General features: G+C 52.8%; 1 protein-coding gene across 1 annotated transcript in view; it reads right to left on the bottom strand.

Annotated features, from left to right (window-relative positions):
- tfeb (transcription factor EB) overlaps window positions 1-17,145 on the bottom strand; it is a 150,379-nt gene that overhangs the window by 76,920 nt on the left and 56,314 nt on the right. The window contains 1 exon segment of the mRNA XM_070859284.1: window positions 1,924-2,016. The gene's annotated coding sequence lies outside the window, so the exon portion shown is untranslated.

Below are 17,145 nucleotides of genomic sequence, written 5' to 3'. Positions count from 1 at the left end.
ACAGTATAGAGAGAGCTTTACTCTGCATCTAACCCGTGCTGTACCTGCCCTGAGAGTGTTTGATGGGACAGTGTAGAGGGAGCTTTACTCTGTATCTAACCCCCTGTACCTGCCCTGGGAGTGTTTGATGGGACAGTGTAGAGGGAGCTTTACTCTGTATCTAACCCCCTGTACTTGCCCTGGGAGTGTTTGACGGGGCAGTGTAGAGGGAGCTTTACTCTGTATCTAACCCCCTGTACCTGCCCTGGGAGTGTTTGATGCTGACACTGGGGGCCCAAGTTGCCCCTTAGTGTTTCCGTGGGGCACCAACAGGTTGCAAGACACTTCTCGCCCTGGGGAGGGGGCACAGTGGAGGCCATCGGAGGCCAGGCAGGGTGCACAGCGGCCTGCCCCTTTAATCGAAGAGGAGGGGCAGTAAAGAGTGTCAGCACTACGTGGGGTATCGAGGCAGTGTCCCATTAGCACTCCAGTTACCACCTCCAACGGACGTGGAGCGAGTGAGATTGTCCTCTGCTTCCTCGGAGGAACGGTGAGGGTAATTCCACGCGGGGGCAGGACTTCTGGCCAGGGCACTAAATCGGGGCGCAGGCCAATGTCGCCCGCCGGATGCCTTTTGTGGAAGATTGCAATTGTCAGCACTAACAACCTCGGGAAGCATTCAAACATTTACATGAAAAATAACAATTAATGAATGTTTAGCTTTGAGCAAAATGTATTTGAATGCCATGATTTCCCTCATCTTGTCGGAGGGGCAGCAAACAGGTTACAACCAAAGGCAACAACTCGAAGAATGAGCGAACGTCAGGTCAAGCCAGATGGCAGCTGGGAGCACCGAGACCCATGGGCTAATCGCACCTTTCCCAACCCCGCAATGTGGGCCCTCGAAACTATCACTCAGTAACTTTACCCTCGATTGTCTGCGTACAATGGTTACGGCAAGAACATAGACTGACAGAGAGAAACAACAACATACTTGCTCAGTAGTCCCATTGCAGAGACCTGAGCACAAAAAGCTAGACTGAGTCTCCTGTGCTGTACTAAGGGAGTGCTGCACTGTCGGAGGAGCAGAACTGAGGGAGTGCCGCACTGTCGGAGGAGCAGAACTGAGGGAGTGCCGCACTGTCGGAGGAGCAGTGCTGAGGGAGTGCCGCACTGTCGGAGGAGCAGAACTGAGGGAGTGCCGCACTGTAGGTGGAGCTGAACTGAGGGAGTGCCGCACTGTCGGAGGAGCAGTGCTGAGGGAGTGCCGCACTGTCAGAAGGGCAGTACTGAGGGAGTGCTGCACTGTCAGAGGGGCAGTACTGAGGGAGTGCTGCACTGTCAGAGGGGCAGTGCTGAGGGAGTGCTGCACTGTCAGAGGGGCAGTGCTGAGGGAGTGCCGCACTGTCGGAGGGACAGTACTGAGGGAGTGCTGCACTGTCGGAGGGGCAGTATTCTCTCGTCTCTGAGTCAGAAGGCTGTGGGTTCAACTCCCACTCTAGAGATTTAACACATAATCTAGTGCTGCACTGTCGGAGGAGCCGTCTTTTGGATGATACATTAAACCGAGGCCCCATCTGCCCTCTCAGTTGTGTGTAAAAGATCCCATGGCACTATTATGAAGAGGAGCAGGGGAGTTCTCCCCGGTGTCCAGGGGCCAATATTTATTCCTCAACCAACATCACTAAAACAGATGATCTGGTCATTATCACATTGCTGTGTGTGGGAGCTTGCTGTGCGCAAATTGGCTGCTGCGTTTTCCACATTACAACAGTGACTACACTCCAAAAGTACTTCATTGGCTGTAATGCGCTTTGGGACATCCTGGGGTGGTGAAAGGCGCTATATAAATGCAAGTCTGTCCTTTCCAAATTGGAAGATGATCTTTTGCTCAGCATTATCAGATACACAGAAGAAGTTAGAAGTCACGAAATGAACAATTACCTCCTTTATGCTGCAAGGACTGACGGTTTCAGTGTTGTGTCCCTCGCCACATTTCTCTCGTGTGTAATGCAGTCTCTGCAAAATCTCCAGCGGCTGCAAAAGAAATATTGAGCGGGCGTAATTCAGCGAGCTGGGACGGAGGAGGCTCACAGTGTCGGCTTGGTGCCTTCCCCACAGACAAAGTGCTGCCGCTCGTGCTCAGCGAGGCTGGGGAACTTTTTTAATTATGAAATTGCTCAGGTCCTTCCCTCTTCTCGAAATGCCACAACAAGAGCCATCGGAGCTGTGACACATTCAGCAGAGGAAGCCCGCTGAGCTGCAATGTCGCAGTTAACTCTTTGTGTGCCAAGGGGCCGGCGATTCCCTCGCACAAACTCACCGAAAAGATCCCGTCACAGCTCGCACGACTCGATGCCTGTTTCTTCTGGTTTGGGGGAAGTGTCAGACCCGCCCTGGGAGGGAGAAGGCGGGGTTACTGCGATCCATAGCCCCGCACTGACTGCCAATCAAACCACTTGAAGAATGTGTGGAGGGAAAGGGCGAGGGTGTATGGGCAAGGGCGCCAGGCCACAACGTTATTACGGCACAGCCAGAGTGCTTCACAGGACGATATAGCTGTTCTTCAGGCTGTATTTTTTAAATGGACGGCATTTGCCAGGTCTTCAGGCTGTATTTTTTTAAATGGACGGCATTTGCCAGGTGATCTCACTCAAGTTTCCCAGTGCCGACATGTCCAGACCTGAAACGTGATTTAGCCACTGCATACTGCAGCAAGAGAACAAAACACACACAGCACAGTGAGATTCCCCATTCAAAAAATAAAAGGTTATGTTTCCTGGAGTTCTCTCAGTCAATAAACACCTGCACAGGTGCGGTCCCAAACCTCGGAGCCCGGGAAGGCATCCCGCTCCCATCCGGTTTCTTTACTACCTTATCTGGTCTCACTGGTACTGCCCCTCCGACAGTGTGGCACTCCCTCAGTACTGCCCCTCCGACAGTGCGGACTCTCTCAGTACTGCCCCTCCGACAGTGCGGCGCTCCATCAGTACTGCCCCTCCGACAGTGCGGCACTCCCTCAGTACTGCCCCTCCGACAGTGCGGCACTCCCTCAGTACTGCCCCTCCGACAGTGCGGCGCTCCATCAGTACTGCCCCTCCGACAGTGCGGCACTCCCTCAGTACTGCCCCTCCGACAGTGCGGCACTCCCTCAGTACTGCCCCTCCGACAGTGCGGCACTCCCTCAGTACTGCCCCTCCGACAGTGCGGCTCTCCCTCAGTACTGCCCCTCCGACAGTGCGGCTCTCCCTCAGTACTGCCCCTCCGACAGTGCGGCTCTCCCTCAGTACTGCCCCTCCGATAGTGCGGCGCTCCCTCAGTACTGCCCCTCCGACAGTGCGGCACTACCTCAGTACTGCCCCTCCGACAGTGCGGCACTCCCTCAGTACTGCCCCTCCGACAGTGCGGCACTCCCTCAGTACTGCCCCTCCGACAGTGCGGCTCTCCCTCAGTACTGCCCCTCTGACAGTGCGGTGCTCCCTCAGTACTGCCCCTCTGACAGTGCGGGGCTCCCTCAGTACTGCCCCTCTGACAGTGCGGCTCTCCCTCAGTACTGCCCCTCCGACAGTGCGGCTCTCCCTCAGTACTGCCCCTCTGACAGTGCGGCTCTCCCTCAGTACTGCCCCTCTGACAGTGTGGCACTCCCTCAGTACTGCCCCTCTGACAGTGCGGCACTCCCTCAGTACCACATGTGTTTGATTTTTTGTGCTCAAATTTCTGGAATGGGGAGATCGGAATTATCGGGCAAGAGGCGAGAGTGTTGCCCACTGAGCCGAGCTGCCTTATGATAATGAATTTCTGGCTTGCAGCTCAGAAGAGAATGATGGGAATGATTAAAAAAAAACCAAAGAAATCTTCAATGATAAACAACAAGAAGATATTGCATAAACAGATCTGTATAAGGAGCTGGGGAACTCCCTGGGTTAATACCAGAAGTGAAGGCGCTGGAAGCAACCTGATCTGTTCTGGGCTTTTATTTGGGGATTTTCCAACATTCCGAAGCAGCTGAAGACCGAGGACCACTCGACGCTCAGGTTCTCACGCACCGTAAACACACGCAGGGCTGGTACAGTGCAGCCCCGTCCATCACACACACACACAAGTCTCTGCTCAGATTCAGCAGAGACACATTATACACCTGCAGAATGATTTAAATTGCAATATAAGCAGAGTTGAATATAAGAATGTAAGAATTAGGAGCGGCAGATGGTCTAACGGCCCAATGGCCCCTTGAGCCTGCTCCGCCATTCAATGAGATCAAGGCTGATCTTCCATCTCAACTCCACTTTCCCGCCCAATCCCCATATCCCTTGATTCCCCCAGAGTCCAAAAATGTAATGGCCTCCGTCTTGAATACACTCAACAACTCAGTACCCACAGCCCTCTGGGGCAGAGAATTCCAAAGGTCCACAACTCTCCACGTGAAGAAATTTATCCTCATCAAAGTCCTAAATGGCCGACCTCTTATCCTGAGACTGCGACCCCGTGTTCTAGACTCCCCAGCCCGGGAGAAAAGGGGAACAGAAGAAATAGGAGCAGGAGTAGGCCATTCGGCCCCTCAAGCCTGCTCCACCATTCAATAAGATCATGGCTGATCATCGACTGACTCCAGCTTCCTGCCCTGTCCCTGTCTCCCTTGATTCCCTTATATTGTCGATTTGCTGTTTGTATAGTGAAGGGTTTTCCAACACACCGGATCGCTCTTTAAACGTTCTGGAAACACCCTGCTGGGTCTCACTGCTCCCATAGCCAACAAAGACCATGCAGGCATGCCTGTGATCATCGGCACACTGTTGCAGGGGCAGTAGTGAGGGAGCGCCGCACTGTCGGAGGGGCAGTACTGAGGGAGTGCCGCACTGTCGGAGGGGCAGTACTGAGGGAGCGCCGCACTGTCGGAGGGGCAGTGCTGAGGGAGCGCCGCACTGTCGGAGGGGCAGTAGTGAGGGAGTGCTGCACTGTCGGAGGGGCAGTGCTGAGGGAGCGCCGCACTGTTGGTGGGGCAGTAGTGAGGGAGCGCCGCACTGTCGGAGGGGCAGTGCTGAGGGAGCGCCGCACTGTCGGAGGGGCAGTAGTGAGGGAGCGCCGCACTGTCGGAGGGGCAGTAGTGAGGGAGCGCCGCACTGTCAGAGGGGCAGTAGTGAGGGAGCGCCGCACTGTCGGAGGGGCAGTGCTGAGGGAGCGCCGCACTGTCGGAGGGGCAGTAGTGAGGGAGCGCCGCACTGTCGGAGGGGCAGTAGTGAGGGAGCGCCGCACTGTCGGAGGGGCAGTAGTGAGGGAGTGCTGCACTGTCGGAGGGGCAGTACTGAGGGAGTGCTGCACTGTCGGAGGGGCAGTGCTGAGGGAGCGCCGCACTGTCGGAGGGGCAGTGCTGAGGGAGTGCTGCACTGTCGGAGGGGCAGTGCTGAGGGAGCGCCGCACTGTCGGAGGGGCAGTACTGAGGGAGAGCCGCACTGAGGGAGTGCCGCACTGTCGGAGGGGCAGTACTGAGGGAGTGCCGCACTGTCGGAGGGGCAGTACTGAGGGAGCGCCGCACTGTCGGAGGGGCAGTACTGAGGAAGTGCTGCACTGTCGGAGGGGCAGTACTGAGGGAGTGCCGCACTGTCGGAGGCCAGTTGTAGCGGTGTGGGGAGAGTGGTGGCGGGTTTGTGATGTTGCGAGTGGTTTGGTAGCTTGAGGAAAGTGGGGGGCCGGGGCGGGAGAGGGGGGAGGGGGAAGGTCCAATGGGTATAGACGTTGCAGGGTATGGGAGAACGGGAGATCCCAATGATGATCACAGGCATGCCTGCATGTTTCTCGCTCTCTCCACACAGACGCTGCCTGACCTGCTGAGTGTTTCCAACATTCTCAGTTTTCAATATTGGCAGCGAGTTCCTTGGCCTGGAGACACTGAGGATAATTGTACCGAGCGCTGCGCTGTCACAGCATTTGCTCATCAGATGAGAAGCTAAACTGTTGTGAGGGTGGAGGTGCGAGGAGTTGAGAACACTTCGGCACGCCCGCCTCTGGGTCAGGAGGTCGTGGGTTCAAGTCCCACTCCAGGGACTTGAACACATAAATTCAGGCTGACACTCCCAGTGCAGTACTGAGGGAGTGCCGCACTGTTGGAGGGGCAGTGCTGAGGGAGCATTGCACTGTCGGAGGGGCAGTGCTGAGGGAGCGCTGCACTGTCGGAGGGGCAGTGCTGCACTGTCGGGGGGCAGTACTGAGGGAGAGCCGCACTGTTGGAGGGGAGGGGCTGTACTGAGAGAGCGCCGTACTGTCGGAGGGGCAGTGCTGAGGGAGTGCTGCACTGTCGGAGGTGCCATCTTTTGGATGAGACATTAAACCGAGGCCCCATCTACCCTCTCAGGTGGACATATTTTGAAGAAGAGCAGGGGAGTTATCCTCAGTGTCCTGGGACCAATATTTATCCCTCAATCAACATAACTAAAACAGATTGTCTGGTCATTATCACATTGCTGTGTGTGGGAGCTTGCTGTGCGCAAATTCGCTGCCGCATTTCCCACATTACAACAGTGACTACACTCCAAAAGTACTTCATTGGCTGTAAAGTGCTTTTGGATGTCCGGTGGTTGTGAAAGGCGCTATACAAATGCAAGTCTGTCTTTCAGTACCGTGACCAGCATTCTTCACTTCACAAAGACCCGAACAAAACAGTTTGATTGGTCAGACCTTCGCCTCCCGACAGTCTGTGGGATGTTGTTGGTGAAGAATGGCTGCTCGATGGCCTATAGATTAGTGACTACATTCCAAAATCAATTCATCGTGGGTGAAGCATGTTTGGCACAATGAAATACCGAGATCCAATCGGCAGGGTCAGTCAGACCGGCCCAGAGGCACCTTGTTCCTCATTGGTGCTTTTGGTCTGAATTTAGAAACAAAGAACTTGCATTTATATAGCGCCTTTCACAACCTCAGCCAATGAAGTACTTTTCGAAGTGCAGTCACTGTTGTAATGTGGGAAACACGGCAGCCAATTTGTGCACAGCAAGCTCCCATACACATACAGCAATGTGATAATGATCAGATAATCTGACTAGCTGGTTAATAATTGTTTTTTTTAAATGCATTTAAAAGTGGCTGGCAAGACCGGAATTTATTGCCCGTCCCCCGTGGCCTCGCGAAAGTGGCGATGGGCCGACTTCTTAGAAACATAGAAACATAGAAACATAGAAACATAGAAAATAGGTGCAGAAGGCCATTCGGCCCTTCTAGCCTGCACCGCCATTCAATGAGTTCATGGCTGAACATGCAACTTCAGTACCCCATTCCTGCTTTCTCGCCATACCCCTTGATCCCCCTAGTAGTAAGGACTTCATCTAACTCCTTTTTGAATATATTTAGTGAATTGGCCTCAACAACTTTCTGTGGTAGAGAATTCCACAGGTTCACCACTCTCTGGGTGAAGAAATTCCTCCTCATCTCGGTCCTAAATGGCTTCCCCCTTGTCCTTAGACTGTGTCCCCTGGTTCTGGACTTCCCCAACATTGGGAACATTCTTCCTGCATCTAACCTGTCTAACCCCGTCAGAATTTTAACGTTTCTATGAGGTCCCCTCTCATTCTTCTGAACTCCAGTGAATACAAGCCCAGTTGATCCAGTCTTTCTTGATAGGTCAGTCCCGCCATCCCGGGAATCAGTCTGGTGAACCTTCGCTGCACTCCCTCAATAGCAAGAATGTCCTTCCTCAGGTTAGGAGACCAAAACTGTACACAATATTCCAGGTGTGGCCTCACCAAGACCCTGTACAATTGTAGCAACACCTCCCTGCCCTTGTACTCAAATCCCTCGCTATGAAGGCCAACATGCCATTTGCTTTCTTAACCGCCTGCTGTACCTGCATGCCAACCTTCAATGACTGATGTACCATGACACCCAGGTCTCTTTGCACCTCCCCTTTTCCTAATCTGTCACCATTCAGATAATAGTCTGTCTCTCTGTTTTTACCACCAAAGTGGATAACCTCACATTTATCCACATTATACTTCATCTGCCATGCATTTGCCCACTCACCTAACCTATCCAAGTCGCTCTGCAGCCTCATAGCATCCTCCTCGCAGCTCACACTGCCACCCAACTTAGTGTCATCCGCAAATTTGGAGATACTACATTTAATCCCCTCGTCTAAATCATTAATGTACAGTGTAAACAGCTGGGGCCCCAGCACAGAACCTTGCGGTACCCCACTAGTCACTGCCTGCCATTCTGAAAAGTCCCCATTTACTCCTACTCTTTGCTTCCTGTCTGACAACCAGTTCTCAATCCATGTCAGCACACTGCCCCCAATCCCATGTGCTTTAACTTTGCACATTAATCTCTTGTGTGGGACCTTGTCGAAAGCCTTCTGAAATGGTTCTCCCTTGTCCACTCTACTGGAAACATCCTCAAAAAATTCCAGAAGATTTGTCAAGCATGATTTCCCTTTCACAAATCCATGCTGACTTGGACCTATCATATTACCTCTTTCCAAATGCACTGCTATGACATCCTTAATAATTGATTCCATCATTTTACCCACTACCTATGTCAGGCTGACAGGTCTGTAATTCCCTGTTTTCTCTCTCCATCCTTTTTTAAAAAGTGGGGTTACATTGGCTACCCTCCACTCCATAGGAACTGATCCAGAGTCAATGGAATGTTGGAAAATGACTGTCAATGCATCCACTATTTCCAAGGCCACCTCCTTAAGTACTCTGGGATGCAGTCCATCAGGCCCTGGGGATTTATCGGCCTTCAATCCCATCAATTTCCCCAACACAATTTCCCGACTAATAAGGATTTCCCTCAGTTCCTCCTCCTTACTAGACCCTCCGACCCCTTTTATATCCGGAAGATTGTTTGTGTCCTCCTCAGTGAATACTGAACCAAAGTACTTGTTCAATTGGTCCGCCATTTCTTTGTTCCCCGTTATGACTTCCCCTGATTCTGACTGCAGGGGACCTACGTTTGTCTTTACTAACCTTTTTCTCTTTACATATCTATAGAAACTTTTGCAATCCGTCTTAATGTTCCCTGCAAGTTTCTTCTCGTACTCCATTTTCCCTGCCCTAATCAAACCCTTTGTCCTCCTCTGCTGAGTTCTAAATTTCTCCCAGTCCCCGGGTTCGCTGCTATTTCTGGCCAATTTGTATGCCACTTCCTTGGCTTTAATGCTATCCCTGATTTCCCTTGATAGCCACGGTTGAGCCACCTTCCCTTTTTTATTTTTACGACAGACAGGAATGTACAATTGTTGTAGTTCATCCATGCGGTCTCTAAATGTCTGCCATTGCCCATCCACAGTCAACCCCCTCAGTATCATTCGCCAATCTATCCTAGCCAATTCACGCCTCATACCTTCAAAGTTACCCTTCTTTAAGTTCTGGACCATGGTCTCTGAATTAACTATTTCATTCTCCATCCTAATGCAGAATTCCACCATATTATGGTCACTCTTCCCCAAGGAGATTGCTAATTAATCCTCTCTCATTACACAACACCCAGTCTAAGATGGCCTCCCCCCTAGTTGGTTCCTCGACATATTGGTCTAAAAAACCATCCCTTATGCACTCCAGGAAATCCTCCTCTACCGTATTGCTTCCAGTTTGGTTAACCCAATCTATGTGCATATTAAAGTCACCCATTATAACTGCTGCACCTTTATTGCACGCACCCCTAATTTCATGTTTGATGCCCTCCCCAACATCACTACTACTGTTTGGAGGTCTGTACACAACTCCCACTAACGTTTTTTGTCCTTTGGTATTCTGCAGCTCTACCCATATAGATTCCACATCATCCAAGCTAATGTCCTTCCGAACTATTGCCTTAATTTGCTCCTTACCCAGCAATGCTACCCCACCTCCTTTTCCTTTTATTCTATCTTTCCTGAATGTTGAATACCCCTGGATGTTGAGTTCCCAGCCATGATCATCCTGGAGCCACGTCTCCGTAATCCCAATCACATCATATTTGTTAACATCTATTTGCACAGTTAATTCATCCACTTTATTGCGGATACTCCTTGCATTAAGACACAAAGCCTTCAGGCTTGTTCTTTTAACACCCTTTGTCCTTTTAGAATTTTGCTGTACAGTGGCCCTTTTTGTTCTTTGCCTTGGGTTTCTCTGCCCTCCACTTTTCCTCATCTCCTTTCTGTCTTTTGCTTTTGCCTCCTTTTTGTTTCTCTCTGTCTCCCTGCATTGGTTCCCATCCCCCTGCCATATCAGTTTAAATCCTCCCGAACAGCACTAGCAAACACTCCCCCTAGGACATTGGTTCCGGTCCTGCCCAGGTGCAGACCGTCCGGTTTGTACTGGTCCCACCTCCCCCAGAACCGGTTCCAATGCCCCAGGAATTTGAATCCCTCCCTGTTGCACCACTGCTCAAGCCACGTATTCATCTGCGCTATCCTGTGATTCCTACTCTGACTAGCACGTGGCACTGGTAGCAATCCCGAGATTACTACTTTTGAGGTCCTACTTTTTAATTTAGCTTCTAGCTCCTTAAATTCGTTTCGTAGGACCGCTGCAGTCCGCTTGTTCTTCTTTGTTGTGGTTTTGAAGCAACTGAGTGACTTGTTTGGCCACTGCAGAGGTAAGTAAAGTATCAGCCCCGGTGGTGTGGGTCTGGAGTCGCCGAGTGAGGTCAGGGTTCCTTCCTAAATCTGTCAGTCTTCCTTAAAGACTTTAGGCAACGAGTTGGATTGTTATCGCATACCAGCAGCTTCAGTCACTTGTGCTGACACCAACTTTTCAGTTTATTTCCAGGGCAGCTCGCGTGGTGCGATGTGAACTCACGTTCTCTGGATTATTGGTCATCATCATCATAGGCAGTCCCTCGGAATCGAGGAAGACTTGCTTCCACTCTTAAAATGAGTTCTTTGGTGACTGAACAGTCCAATACGAGAGCCACAGTCTCTGTCACAGGTGGGATAGATAGTCTTTGAGGGCAAGGGTGGGTGGGGAGTCTGGTTTGCCGCACGCTCCTTCCGCTGCCTGCGCTTGGTTTCTGCATGCACTCGGTGATGAGACTCTAGGTGCTCAGCGCCCTCCCGGATACTCTTCCTCCACTTAGGGCAGTCTTTGGCCAGGGACTCCCAGGTGTCGGTGGGGATGTTGCACTTTATCAGGGAGGCTTTGAGGGTGTCCCTGTAACGTTTCCTCTGCCCACCTTTGGCTCTGGATTATTAGTTAGTAATATAACCACAACACCACCAGATTCCTGTTGGCCAATGCATCTGGCATTCTGTGCCCTGGAATTTCTGATGTGAATGTTCTGAATCACAGAGAGTGGGTTGAAAGATTGCATGGAGACTGACAGGAGTACCACACCGCACTGAGCCACTCGGATTGGGAGGGGTTTGCATCCCACGCCCGCGCCATTCTGACTCTATTCCCTGTGACGCAGCCGTTCTGGGACTCGCCACCTTCCCCAGGCTGAGGCCTATGGAGGGCGGGGGGTGTGGTTCGTGGAGAGAGTCATTGCTGAACTCTGGCTGGGATAGCTGTCCCCACCGTGCCCCCCCCCCCAGGGACTCGGGCTCCTAGTCCGGTCCAGTGACCAGGCTAGAAGTTGTGCACGTGTGTGGACACTGGGTAAAGACAGGGTGGGGTTCAGCCGTGAATCCCCCATGGCCGAATGACGTACACCGATTTGCCTCATATGGTCTTTTGTGCAAGTTAGCAGAAGATGGGCAGCCCCTTTGGAATTGCATTCCCGGAGCATTTTCAGAAGCAGGAGAGGAAAGAGTTTGTGGATTGAAACAAGAGCAATGAAGAGATCACACGTGCAGCGGAGCGAGAGAAGGAAAGAAACACAATGGAGGGAGAGAAAAACAAAACAAAGAGAAGACAACTTGCATTTATATAGCATCGTTAACAGAGTAAAACATCCCAAGATACAAGATAGAGTGAAACCACAGAGAGAGAGACAGATGGACAGAGAGAGAAACAGCAAGAGAGAGAGATAGTGAGAGAGACACATCGGGAGAGAGAAAGAGAGACAGAGAGAGATAAAAACATAAGAAATAGTAGCAGGAGTCGGCCATTCGGCCCCTCGAGCCTGCTCCGCCATTCAATAAGACCACAGCTGATCATCGGCCTCAACTCCACTTTCCCGCCTGATCCCCATATCCCTTGATCCAAAAATCTATCAATGTCAGCCTTGAATATACTCAACGACTGAGCTGCCACAGGCCTCTGGGGCAAAGAATTGCAAAGGTTCACCGCACTCATCTCAGTACTAAACAGCCAGCCCATTATCCTGAGACTGTGACCCCTGGTTCTAGACCCTCCCACGAGGGGAAACATCCTCCCTACATCCACCCTGTCAATCCCCCTCAAAATCTTGTGTGTTTCAATGAGATCACCTCTCATTTTTCTAAACTCTGGGGAATTGACAGAGCCAAGTAAATACAAATCTTTTGTCTCTAGGTTACTAAAGGAGGTCATTGGAGGACAAGAAAGGTACAATAGTGTTGCGGTTATGTGACTGGACGAGTAATCCAGAAAACGCAAGTTCAAATCCCAACCTGGCGGTTTGAAAATTTGAATTCAGTTTAAAAAGTCTGTAGTAACGAGCTGGATAGCGGTAAAACCCCAACTGGTTCACTGATGTCCTTTAGGGAAGGAAACCTGCCGACCCTACCCAGTCTGGGCCTATATGTGACTCCAGACCCACACCAACGTGTAGAGTGACTGAGCAAGCCCATTAGTCTCAGAGCAACTAAGGACAGGCAATAAATTCCGTCTTGCACAGTCCCAATGCATCAATGCATTTTTTGGTTCAACTAAAAATGGTTTCAAGAAACAATTGCATGTGTTTCAGGAGTAGGGTTGGACATCTTCCTCAAGGGTTCATCAAATGATCTCGATGCCCCGCTCCCACACACCTGCCATTGTTCGCCCAACATGTCCATCCTTGCAAAGCCCCGCCTTCCTATAACCAACACTGTCACCCGATTGGATGATTCTTGACTGTCAGTCAAACAGCCAATTGCTCCCTCATCCCCAATCATAGAGGTTTACGGCACAGAAGGAGGCCATTCGGCTTAGCTCCTGACGCGAGCTGAGATTTCATTTTTAATTGTAATGTTAATGAAAGTGCTCAAAGAAAATGAAAGTAACGCACAATTTTTTTAAAAATGCTCCAATGATTTTGCTCGCAGCAATGACCCGGAGATAAATCTTTCATTCCTCATCCAGGCTGACACCCCAGTGCAGTGCTGAGGGAGTGCCGCACTATCAGAGGGGCAGTACTGAGTGAGGTCCCCACTGTCGGAGGGGCAGTACTGAGGGAGTGCCGCAAAGTCGGAGGGGCAGTACTGAGGGAGGTCCGCACTGCTAGAGGGGCAGTACTGAGGGAATGCCGCACTGTCGGAGGGGCAGTACTGAGGGAGTGCCGCACTGTCGGAGGGGCAGTACTGAGGGAATGCCGCAAAGTCGGAGGGGCAGTACTGAGGGAATGCCGCAAAGTCGGAGGGGCAGTACTGAGGGTGCGTCGCACTGTCGGAGGGGCAGTGCTGAGGGAGTGCTGCACTGTCGGAGGGTCAGTACTGAGGGAGTGCCGCACTGTCGGAGGGTCAGTACTGAGGGAGTGCCGCACTATCGGAGGTGCAGTGCTGAGGGAGTGCTGCACTGTCGGAATGGGCAGTACTGAGGGAGTGCCGCACTGTTGGAGGTGCTGTCTTTCAGATGAGGCGTTAAACCGAGGCCCCGTCTGCTCTCTCAGGTGGACATAAAAGATCCCATGAAAATATTTGGAAGAAGAGCAGGGGAGTTCTCCTGATGTCCTGGGGCCAATATTTATCCCTCCATTCACTTCACTAAAACAGATTATCTGGTCATTATCACATTGCTGTGTGTGGGAGCTTGCTGTGCGCAAATTGGCTGCCACGTTTCTCACATTACAACAATGACTGCACTCCAAAAGTACTTCATTGGCTGTAAAGTGCTTTGAGATGCCGGTGGTCGTGAAAGACGCTATATAAATGCGAGTCTTGCTTTTTTTTCCCTGGAGACTCCGTGCCCATCCTGGAGCGGTTGTGAACCCTGTTGTGGAGGGAGGCGGGATTGTGGGATGGGGAGTTGGGAAGGTTGGGGCTCAGCATCATTTGCTGTTTGCGGGAACTGAGGACAGGGATTTCTGGCGGGCGAGAAGCTCGGACCGACCCGGGGCTGGGTAATTTCCCGCGGGGAGAGCGATGGTGACAGTCCAGCCCTTGCTGGGACCTCCCGGTGATTTCCCAGCTCCCGTCAGGAAGCTGCTGTTCAGGGAAGCAGCGGCGGTACATTGGAAAAGATTCAGAAGTTGGAAATAATTATTTCACTTTTGCTTTTTAACAAATCTGTGGTGTGCAGCAAATCCGACCGAACACAGCAAACTGGGAGGCAGATCATTTCACTGTGCCGCCCGGGGAGGGTGACCGTGACAAGCCCACACTACTCTGATCCACACATGGACTGTTTACTCACAATTAGCAAGAGTGGGACTGCAGGCACACGTTTCCCCATTCACCCCTCTCCCAAACAAAGAGAAACCACTTTTCACAACCACCGCACTTTACAGCCAATGAAGTACTTTTGGAGTGCAGTCACTGTTGTAATGTGGGAAACACGGCAGCCAATTTGCGCACAGCAAGCTCCCACACACAGCAACGTGATAATGACCAGATAATCTGTTTTAGTGAAGTGAATAGAGGGATAAATAAATATGGCCCCAGGACACCGGGGAGAGCAGACGGGGCCTCGGTATAACATCTCATCCGAAAAACGGCACCTCCACCAGTGTCAACCTAGATTTTTGTGCCCAAGTCCCTGGCGTGATACTTGAACCAAAACGTTCTGACTCAGAGGCGAGGGCTGCCCACTGAACCACAGCTGGCACTGACAAACTCTTGTTGTTGTTCTGAACCGAGAGAGAGGAAGAGGCAGAGAGAGAGAGAGGGAGAGAGAGAGGGGGGGGGGAGAGAGAGAGGGGGGGGAGAGAGAGAGGGGGGGGGGGAAGAGAGAGAGAGGGGGGGGGGGGAGGAGGGGGGGGGGAGAGAGGGGGGGGGAAGAGAGAGGGGGGGGAGAAAGAGAGAGAGCGGGGGGAAGAGAGAGAGCGGGGGAAGAGAGAGAGAGAGGGGGGGGAAGAGAGAGAGAGAGGAGAGGAGGAGGGAGGAGGGAGGAGGGAGAGGGGAGAGAGGGAGAGGGGAGCGAGAGAGAGGGGAGCGAGAGAGGAGGGGAGAGAGGGGGGAGGGGGGAGAGGGGGGAGGGGGGGAGAGAGGGGGGAGGGGGGAGAGAGAGGAGGGAGGGGGAGAGAGGGGGGAGGGGGGGGAGAGAGGGGGAGAGGGGGGAGGTGAAGAGAGGGAGGGGGAGAGAGGAGAGAGGAGGGGAGGAAGGGAGGAGGAGGAGGAGAGAGGGAGAGGGGAGAGGGGGAGAGAGGGAGAGAGGGAGAGGGGGAGCGAGAGAGGAGGGGGAGAGAGGGGGGGAGAGAGGGAGGGGGAGAGAGGGAGGGGAGAGAGACAGGGGGAGAGAGGGAGGGGGAGAGAGACAGGGGGAGAGAGACAGGGGAGAGAGACAGGGGGAGAGAGACAGGAGGAGAGAGACAGGGGGAGACGGAGAGAGACAGAGACAGGGGGAGAGACAGACGGAGAGAGACAGAGACAGACGGAGAGAGACAGAGACAGACAGAGAGAGACAGAGACAGACGGAGAGAGACAGAGACAGACGGAGAGAGACAGAGACAGACAGAGAGAGACAGAGACAGACAGAGAGAGACAGAGACAGACGGAGAGAGACAGAGACAGACGGAGAGAGACAGAGACAGACAGAGAGAGACAGAGACAGACAGAGAGAGACAGAGAGAGACAGAGACAGACAGAGAGAGACAGAGAGAGACAGAGAGAGACAGAGAGAGACAGAGAGAGACAGAGAGAGACAGAGAGAGACAGAGAGACAGAGAGACAGACAGAGACAGACAGAGACAGACAGAGACAGACAGAGACAGACAGAGAGAGACAGAGAGAGACAGAGACAGACAGAGAGAGACAGAGACAGACGGAGAGAGACAGAGACAGACGGAGAGAGACAGAGACAGACAGAGACGGAGAGAGACGGAGAGAGACGGAGAGAGACGGAGGGAGACGGAGGGAGACGGAGGGAGACAGAGAGAGACAGAGAGAGACGGACAGAGACAGACAGAGACGGAGGGAGACGGAGGGAGACGGAGAGAGACGGAGAGAGACGGAGAGAGACGGAGAGAGACGGAGAGAGACGGAGAGAGACGGAGAGAGACGGAGGGAGGGAGAGAGAGACAGACAGAGACGGAGGGAGACGAGGGAGACGGAGAGAGACGGAGGAGACGGAGGGAGACGGAGGGAGACGGAGAGAGACGGAGAGAGACGGAGGGAGACGGAGGAGACAGAGACGGAGAGAGACGGAGAGAGACGGAGGGAGACGGAGGGAGACAGAGAGAGACAGAGAGAGACGGACAGAGACAGACAGAGACGGAGGGAGACGAGAGAGACGGAGAGAGACGGAGAGAGACGGAGAGAGACGGAGAGAGACGGAGAGAGACGGAGAGAGACGGAGAGAGACGGAGAGAGACGGAGAGAGACGGAGAGAGACGGAGAGAGACGGAGAGAGACGGAGGGAGGGAGAGAGAGACAGACAGAGACGGAGGGAGACGGAGGGAGACGGAGGGAGACGGAGAGAGACGGAGGGAGACGGAGAGAGACGGACGGAGACAGAGACAGACAGAGAGAGACAGAGACAGACAGAGAGAGACAGAGAGAGACAGAGAGAGACAGAGAGACAGAGAGAGAGACAGAGAGAGACAGAGAGAGACAGACGGAGAGAGACAGAGACAGACAGAGACAGACAGAGAGAGACAGAGAGAGACAGAGACAGACAGAGAGAGACAGAGACAGACAGAGACGGAGAGAGACGGAGAGAGACGGAGAGAGACGGAGGGAGACGGAGGGAGACAGAGAGAGACAGAGAGAGACGGACAGAGACAGACAGAGACGGAGGGAGACGGAGGGAGACGGGAGGGAGACAGAGAGAGACAGAGAGAGACGGACAGAGACAGACAGAGACGGAGGGAGACGGAGGGAGACGGAGGGAGACGGAGAGAGACGGAGAGAGACGGAGGGAGGGAGAGAGAGACAGACAGAGACGGAGGGAGACGGAGGGAGACGGAGAA

This window comes from Pristiophorus japonicus, chromosome 17 (genome assembly GCF_044704955.1).
Source record: "Pristiophorus japonicus isolate sPriJap1 chromosome 17, sPriJap1.hap1, whole genome shotgun sequence".
In the NCBI taxonomy this organism is placed as follows: domain Eukaryota; kingdom Metazoa; phylum Chordata; class Chondrichthyes; family Pristiophoridae; genus Pristiophorus; species Pristiophorus japonicus.
This window is presented reverse-complemented; position numbering and strand designations above follow the sequence as displayed.